Here is a 9,316-nt window from a genome sequence, read left to right on the forward strand (position 1 = left end):
CTTATGTTTTACTTAGTGGATTTTCAGCTTCATGTTCTTCTTCTTATTGTAGCACTTCGTAGATTCTTGCTCTGATACACTTAGATGCTTTCTCTTTATTGCCTTATTTATCGCTTTATTTTAGACGCCTTGTATGTTTTAGACCTACGGCAGGTCTGGATACGCCCCGGGCGGGCTTCCGCTGGGTCCCGGAGCGTGACAGTGCCTCAAACGGCGCCATCACTATACTTTCTTGATAACTATTATTGTAAGCGAACTCCGCCATCGGCAAATACTCATGCCACCCTCCACTGTAATCGAGTACACACGCTCGCAACATATCCTCGAGTATCTGAATTGTCCTCTCTAACTGGCTATCACTCTGAGGATGAAACGCCGTACTGAAATCGAGCCGCGTGCCTAGAGCATCCTGCAAGCTCTTCCAGAAATGAGAAGTAAACCAGGGGTCTCGATCTGATACAATCGACACAGGAACCCCATGCAATCTCACTACCTCATCCAAGTAGACTTGTGCTAACTTGTCTCCGGACCACGTGGTGTAGATCGGCAAGAAATGAGCCGACTTCGTCAAACGATCCACAACCACCCATATTGCATCATGTCCGGCTTGCGATTGGGGTAGACTGTCACGCCCCGAGACCCAGCAGAAGCCTGCTCGGTGAGTGTCCAGACCTGCCAAACGTCTAAAATATATAAGACGTCTATAATAAAACGATAACCAAAGCAATAGAAGAAGAACACCTAGGAGTATCAGAGCAAAGTACAACTAGATTCTACAATAGAGAAATAAGCAAAAGGCTAAAATCCACTAAATAAAACCATAAAGTAGTACATCTGAAATCCAAATACAAGTGCTACAAGTAATGCAAGGTGGTCTCTATACATGGTAACAAAACTCTCCCTCTCTACAAAACACAAAAAGAGAGTAAACCACCTAAGAGCAAAAGCAAGCTCCCCGCTAACTAGCTACGCGACCCCCTTGCAGCGATCCCGTGCCTCCACCGGTATTGAAGGCTCTGAAAGAAAATCATAAAATAGAGGGTGTGAGAACTATTAAATAATAGTTTACAGTAGGCAATTACTGACTTCAGTGAAATACGCCACTAGGCCCAAAAGCTGAAAGGGGTAAGTACAAGTATGAAATGAACCATAAGCTACTAGCATGAAAGCTTACTATAACATGATATCTCTACTTAGCATGAATTTGCATAAGTAATAAAGCTACTGTAACATGAATGTATATGAGTATAATCAACATAATGTCCACAAGCTAAATAGTAAAATGTCATTATTTACTATTCTAGTCAACGACCACTCGGTATACTAAGTCACCAATGTTCCAATCCTGTAGGACCTACCTATGGGTAGTTCGGCCTGTGCCGTGCCTAATGGCCCCGTGGTAGTCAACATCCCCACTCTAGGAATAAGCCTCCCCACGGCATTCCATTTCGGCGCCCAATCCCGCACGGGCGAGTATGTGTCGTGATGGCTATCTCCGGAGTGCCGGCTTGTGGAGAGCGACCCTCACAAGCATGTGCGAATGAGCACAATGGCAAGCAAGCGTAATGTAACATACCACATCCCTCGTAAATCGTGCCGAGTTCCGTCAAAGCGAGCGGAACGCAAAATTGAACGAGTTAGAATGGACCCTAAGTGCATTAGAGTTCATAAACGGAGCTAAAAGGGACCCGGAGAGCAAATCTGAAAATCTGGCTAAGTCCCAGATTTTGAGCTCTCGGGGACCGGTCCCTGAAGGAGAGACCGGTCCCCGTGCGCGTAGCCTGCCAGGAAATCCTGAGGCATCCGGTCCCTGGTGGTGAGACCGGTCCCCGTGCGCGTAGCCTGCCAGGAAATCCTGAGGCATCCGGTCCCTGGTGGTGAGACCGGTCCTCGGGAGATCGGTCCCTGACGGGCAGACCGGTCCCTTGTTGCGCAACAGCTGAAAAACTCGAAAATTTCGCTAAGTCCTGGAAAACCCCGTTCGGGAACCGGTCCCTGGTCGGGGAGACCGGTCCCCGAAGGCGAAAAATGCCCAGTCTGGCCAGATCAGGGGAAACAAGTGGAGGGGCTTAAATGCAATTGTTACAACACTACATATAGACTCCCCTCTCTCTCCCACAGCCATTTCCACCCTTCTCACCCATTTCCTTTCTTTCTCTCTCTAGAACACTTGCTCTAGGGCTTGGAGAAGAAGAAGAAGAAGTGAAGAGGAGGAGGATTTGGAGGCTTTGGAGGGTTCTACAAGCTCTCCTATAAGAAGGACTTGGAGGAGCTTGGGCCAAGGTGAGTTTTGGTGGAAATGAGCCTAGGGTTTGGATTTTTGCTTAGAAAATGGGAGCTTTGTGCTCCCTAGAGGCTTTAAAGGCTCTTTTGAGCCATGTACACCATGGTTNTACTAAAAGCTGATTAAAAGATCATCAGATCTCAACTTAATCCAACTACTTAGTCAAGTTTCCAATTGAAGTCACGATATTCGACACATAGTCGAATAGCTCATCTAGTCCCACCACAAATGAAATTACTTCACCAAAATAGAGCACTAGGCATAAAACATTCTCTATTCGTCAAGTTCACCCTTTGTGACTTGTTCAGGAATACCACAACCACTATTCAAGAATTACCCTTCACTTTGAGGGTTCTCACCATTAACATTATCAGCCAATTAGGCTCCAATATTTCCATAATTACCTCGTTTAGGTAAAATGACCCTTCTCGCAATCAGCGAGGTTAAACCTTCAAGATGCATTGTATACTGTACAAAGTTTTAAGGCGAATCAATTTAGTTCGCACAATCATGGTACAAAGTACCTCATAACTGAGTTTCAATCAAAACCATTCTACTCAATCAACCCTACATGCATCAAGGAGAGAAATTGATGCTATTTAACTCGACAAATAGTCGATCAGAAATGCAACTAAGCAATCATTACAATCATACCGAATTATAGAAACATTGCACAATGTACTACCTATAGTAAGCATTCCCGTCGTCGCATCTGAATCTACAATCCCGTCGGCGTACTTCCACTGGGTACTTTTTGCAACGAAGTCGGTGCAGACACCTTAGTCAATATATTATTTCTTGGGCACGCAGATCGAAAATGGCCTTCCTGACCACATACAAAACACTTTCCCTTCCGTTGAGGACACTTTGGGGGAACGTGCGGACCTCTACAAATTACACAAGGCCGTGGTGATCGACGTTTCAACATTCTCTGCTTAGAAAGGGAACCACGTCCTCGAGATTGATTCTTCTTTACCTTTCTTGATGATTCCCCGACTTGTAACTGATCACCCTGGGTAGCCTCTTTTGCCTTTTCAGTACATCCCACACATTTTCTTCCTGTTGGGGTGTGATCTGGAACTTCATGGAATTTCTGGAGATCAGCCGTCTGTTGAATCAACAGGTTCTCCAACCGTCGGATTCCTTCATCCTGTCGGCGCAAAGCCTCGGCTTGAAGAAGCGTCACATTCGCCTGTCGTTCCACCACTCCAACTAGAATAACCAGCTGTTCTGTTAATCCCCGCACCTCGCTAGATTCAGAGGGTACACGTCTTTCTGGCTCAGTTGCATCAGTCGCCGTGGGGTGCATCTTTGACACTGCAAGCTGCAACAAACAAAATAAGCACAGGTTAAAACAACCCATGCTATCGTAGCCCCACTCATAATTGTAAAATCCCAATCATGCGAAAGTAATGAAACGACCGCCCACTATTCCCCAATATCACGTTGTCGGCCGCCAACGTGATTTTGGAAGGACATAGAGGTTATTCATTTCAATCAAACTCCAACTGTTTTGGAGTTATAAGTATGACCCAATCATAATACTTTCGCTCAAAACAGTCGTAAAAGACCCCGTCTCTCACGCTCCTAATCCTGATCGTCCAACTGGCCTAAGGTTTACTAGGTCCACTAAGACTCAACCCTAGGCTCTGATACCACTATAATCTGTCACGCCCGGGTACCAGCAGAAGCATAACCAGTCGCGTGCACAGACCCGCCGTGTACACCACAGCATAAGTATACACAAGGCGTCTACAAACCATAAAGTAAAAGAATACAATTCTAGCCAAGTAATCAGAGCAAGACTTAAGGAAAAAAATTAAACTTACACATTCCAAAACTTCAATTATAGTAAATAAGAACAAGATACAATTTACAAGAACTTAATATTCATCTCTGTACTAAACTACTACATAAACGGATGAAGGTTGTCAAGTACACGTTCAAAAAGGCTCTAGCTAACCGCAGACCACTCGCCATGAACCCTAGCCTTTCCCGCTGTGGAAGGCTCTGTAAAAACAACAACAAAGAGGGCGTGAGAACTATTAAACAATAGTTCCCAGTGGGTAAGCCGCCGAGAGTGGCGAAGTACACCACTAGGTCAACTGTGGCATGAGTAGATAACAATAAATAAGCAGTAAAATGTAATAAGCAAGTAAATACAACAAGTATGAGAGTAACTACTCATGCTATTTGCTCAACTAATAATAAATCAATAAGCTGCAGGTATTGAAACCAATTAATCATACTATTTTCTCGAAATTCATAAATAATCACATGACCACAAATTGTAAGTACCAATTCATCATGATAAGCTTTATCATTCGTGTTTATTAACAGCTTAACTAGTAAAATGTCAAGTGGTATGCAAGATAATTCATTATCACAGAACTAATAAAGAATGTCATGTAATTATTCCAACATTAGTAAGAATGTAACGCACTGTCACTCACTGACTAAGATGTCAACTTTTTAGCTTGCTCAGCAATAAGTTCACTTGTCCAATGACATAATCATTCTTGCTACTATATCCATTTGAGGTTAAGGTGACTTATCACAACCCAATCCATAATTGACTTACCCGAGGTAAAGTCATAGCCACACCGTGCCTAATGGCCCCGTGGTAGTCAACATCCTCACTCTAGGGATGAGCCTCCCCCACGGCATCCCACTTCGGCGCTCACTTCGTACATTTGCGAGCATCTGTCGCTGTGCTGCCCGGGAGTGCTGGCTTGGGGAAGCGACCCCGCAAGCGTGTGCGAACGCGCACAATGGCAAACAAGCCGTAGTCCACAATATCAGTCTCACAACAGCATCATGTCCTCGACATGGAATCTCAACTCAAGCCACTCCGGAGCGCGAGGCTTGGGGGGCGCGACCCCCGCAAGCATGTACGAAAGAGCACAATGGCATGCAAGCTGTAGTCCAGGGTACAAGTATCTCAATAGCATCATGTCTCTGACATGGAATCTCAACTCAAGCCAAGGTCGGCACTGTAGTACCCAATCATAAGTATAACTTAACAAGTGAAAGCTTTACATCACACTAGTGATTCTATCAGGCTATACCTGGACAGTCACTCACAACTCTCACTACTCCTTACACATAAGGAAAGTGGTTTACTAATGTTCTGTTCAAAGACTCATGGCACATAACCTGTAGTCCAATATAAACCTCTACTTGACTATACAAGTATGATATCATATCCAAGTCTAGTTATCCACTAGATTATATTCAGTTGAATAATCATTCAATTATGTCATCATATAAAATTCTAGTTACTTACTAGAATATACCATAACGTGAACCTATCATGTGAAAATAGCAACTAGCAGAGTAATGCAAGCAAATAAAATAAGCGATAAAATACTCTTCACATGATATCTATGCCATTCATTCTACAATTAGAAATGCATATACAAACGAATGCTTTTACCTGAGCTATTCAGAGTTTAGCCATTATACTTGTTATATATAACATTACATAGCTCAATCCCAAATACATCAATCTCTTTGTTGTTCAATCGAGTTAACAGGCACATTCACGATCATACCGTTATATCCACTTGAGTGACATCAAGTGAAAGTGCTTATACAAGCTATTAATATCATGCAGGCATAGTAATCCACAAGTGGCTATGTAAAACGAACAAGTCATAAGTTTTTCATTACCACTTCGAAAGGCAATCATATCCGATATGATCTATACTTTAAAGTATGTCTCAATGCCTTGAACTATACATGTATTCATATGGATATGCAATAACTTCAACTCAGATGTCAAAGGAGACATAGAAGGGATTCACCCATTTCGGGAAGGTCAGACCCACCTATCACTAGCTCAATCCAACCAAAAGAAGCCTCCAAACTCGGCTCAACGGAGTCCCAACTCTGCTGAAATCGAAACACGAAAAGCGCATCAATCTACGACCGAAATGTCCAATTTCGGCACAAATTATACTTAGTACAAAATAGTAATATAAGTCCCTGTTTTGGTGCACTTTAGTACCTCAAGTTCAACTTCCCGAAACTCTCATAAGTCAGCTGAAAGCGGTCCAAGAGTCGATCGTACTCTCGCTGCGAACTACACCAAGACGGCACCAAAACACTTATATACATGTCAAAATAGCCGAGATCTTGTGAAATCAGTTTTCTAACTGAAATTCTTGCTTACCTCAGGTTAGAACACTTTCTAAATCAGTCCCCAAGGTCTCCAATTAAGTGGAATTCAATTCGCAAACCTGCTGCGAAGATCGATCCCAAAATCAGCCTTATATTGTCGAAATAGTGCCCAACAATGAAGAAGGGTAGTAATTTACCTTCTTGTATCATAAACTCAGTCCCAACTAAGCTAAACCATCATACCCAACCCCGTTACAGCAGCAAAACCTCTTTTCTCTTAGCTGGAACAACAAAAACCCGAAATCAAAACTCGATTCAACTAATAGAACGTCAATAACGGAATAGATGAGCCAATTACCTTCTCAAGCTTCCAACCAGTGGGCTACTGGTCCAGAGCTGCGAAAAGCTCTCCAAAATGCTCTCTCACATGCCCACGTAAGCTCTGCGACACCCGCAACCAGCGAGGATTGAGCGCGGCACGAAAACGGCGCAAAACGACGAATACTATGTAGAGAGAGAAAAATCCTAGAGAGAGAGAGTGGAGAAGGTGCAAAACCCTTCCTCTGAGCTCTAAAGCCTTCCACAGGGGTCCAGGGGTCGTGCTGGGGTGATATGGATAGAGACAAGAGGTGAAATTACCAAATTAACCTTGCTGCCACGAATCTGCCACTGTGTACCGGTACACGATGATGGCTGTACCGGTACACAATGCAAAATTTCGCCAGCAATGCAATTTCTTGCATTTAGCCATTCAATCACTCCTCTATCTTATCCAAAAACTTGTCTAAGCCCTTAGAATACATAGGGTAGTTCCATTTATCATTTCCCACATTCAAACTTCGAACTTGATCAAATTTAGAGCATTGCAAATTGATAGTGCATTTGCAATGCAATGCACTTTTCCATTTCCAGTTACTTCCTCACTTTATTAACTTATCGAAACCTTTCAACAGTCTTTCAAACATCGTAGACTAGTTCCAAAAGCCAAGCCAATCCTCGAGCTTGCCCATAGGCCCAAATTCGGTATATTACAGTCCATCTCAAGTCTCAAGTCATCATGTCTAAAATATGGAATGTAGCAAATGTCTCAATGGCCTATCACTATGTCATCATGTCTAAAACATGGAATATAGTCAATGTCCCAATGGCCTGTCGCTATGTCTCTATGTTGCAGTTTCACAGTTTACTAAGACGGTGCCCCTTTATGGCACTTTTGTTCACTTTGTCCAAACATGAGTTAGGAGTTCAAGAGTACACAATTCTAGTTCTTTTCATCATAGGAGACATATCCCCAACTTGCAATATAGAATACTTTTCACATGCATGCAGAATACACATATGACTCTACTTTATAGAGTTGAATTTTCATGATACATAACACATGTATTTTAAGTATTCTAAAATTCATAAAAATCCTATCTAGCAAGAATATGCAGGCATCTCGATGAAACGACAAGGATAAAACACATAGGGGATATTTCTCCCCTATTTCATGAAGTCAAACTCACCGTGACTCTCGCACCCCTTCGTTTCGCCGAACGAAGTTGCCCACTACTCTCCTAGTACCCTAAAGGTATAGAAAAGAGAGATACACGAACGTTACGAACAACCCATTGCTCAAACATTAAACAACTCAAGCAAAGGTGAAGAAAACTCACCGAATGCGAAGAAACCTCTCTCGATCTCCAAAAGGGAGTTAGAGGCCCTCAAATCCAACCTAAGCAAAGGTTCTAAACCAATCAATTTGGTTCCAAGAGTATCCAATCCAAAATTCCCAAAATAAACCCTAATTTTCAAATCTAGGGTTTCATCTAGCATAAACTATTAAAACATGAATCTAAAGGTAGAAACATGTTAGTAACCTCAAAGGAAGCTCCAAACAAGGCTCAAAGTGACCTAGGGTTGAGAATCTTCTCCCCAACAAGCCTCCTTCCAAGCTCCAAAGTCTCTTCCATGGACGGATTAGCATTAAGAAGCAAAAGAGAGGATTAATCCTCCAAAAATTCAAGCAAAATGAAAAGAAAAGCAAAAGAGGAAGAAATGAGAGCTCCCTACCTCTTCTCTCCACTGGTCTGGGCTAAGGAGACCTCCAAGGAAAAACACCCCTCAAACACAAGCAGACTGCATTCTGCACTGTGTACCGGTACACGGAAAAGTGTACTGATACAAAACCCTGTGCGCGCAAACCTGAGGCTCGGGTTGGCCAAAAAAACTCATCTATACCTGTACAACCATCAAGGTGTCACCGGTACACTTTCTGTATCGGTACAACCATCAAGGTGTACCAGTACACAACCCAGCAAAATACAACCCGAGAGTAGCCTAAGTCGATCACTTTGGTGACCTTAGCGCTACTTTAAATACTACAATTCTCGGGATGCGAGCCATAGATCGGAACACTGTTAATGACCCTCCAGAATATCTGAAAAACCTCGGAACACTAATCAAACACTCGAACCTCGCAATTTGCAAAAGTCGAGTGTGTTACATTCACCTCTCCTAAAAAGGAGTTTCGTCCGCGAAACTAGAAAGTAACGTACCACAAAACTCCATCTGAAAAAGATGGGGATAGCGCTCTTGCAAAGCGCTCTCAAGCTCTCACGTGGCCTCTCGCTCCTCGTGGTTGCTCCAAAGAACCCTCACATACGGAATATCCCGATTCTGTGGCTTTCGCACCTCGCGAGCCAAGATCCTCACGGATTGCTCCTTGAAGCTCAAATCATCCCGCAGCTCTATAGGTGTAACATCCAATACATGAGCCGGGTCGAAGATGTAGTTCCGAAGGACCGATACATGGAAGACGTTGTGTACAACCGATAGGTTCGGTGGTACAGTAAGTCGATATGCTACCGGACCTACACGCTCCAAAATCTCATATGGTCCAATAAATTGGGGGCTCAACTTTCCCCG

At 43.3% G+C, this 9,316-nt stretch overlaps 1 long non-coding RNA gene across 3 annotated transcripts; it reads right to left on the minus strand.

Moving 5' to 3' along the window:
- Nucleotides 1–2,942: 2,942 nt before the first annotated feature.
- Nucleotides 2,943–6,899, minus strand: LOC109706292. 3 transcript variants are annotated; one of them, XR_002215155.1, is made up of 6 exons: nucleotides 6,765–6,899; nucleotides 6,604–6,687; nucleotides 6,459–6,525; nucleotides 6,294–6,368; nucleotides 6,115–6,175; nucleotides 2,943–3,608 (listed from the first exon to the last, which is right to left on the minus strand). It is a non-coding gene; the product is annotated as an uncharacterized LOC109706292 (long non-coding RNA). The 3 variants fall into 3 exon arrangements; XR_002215157.1 differs by having other exon boundaries at nucleotides 6,115–6,178; XR_002215156.1 differs by having other exon boundaries at nucleotides 6,459–6,528.
- Between the last annotated feature and the right edge of the window lie 2,417 nt (nucleotides 6,900–9,316).

Source organism: Ananas comosus, unplaced genomic scaffold (genome assembly GCF_001540865.1).
Source record: "Ananas comosus cultivar F153 unplaced genomic scaffold, ASM154086v1, whole genome shotgun sequence".
Lineage (NCBI taxonomy): Eukaryota > Viridiplantae > Streptophyta > Magnoliopsida > Poales > Bromeliaceae > Ananas > Ananas comosus.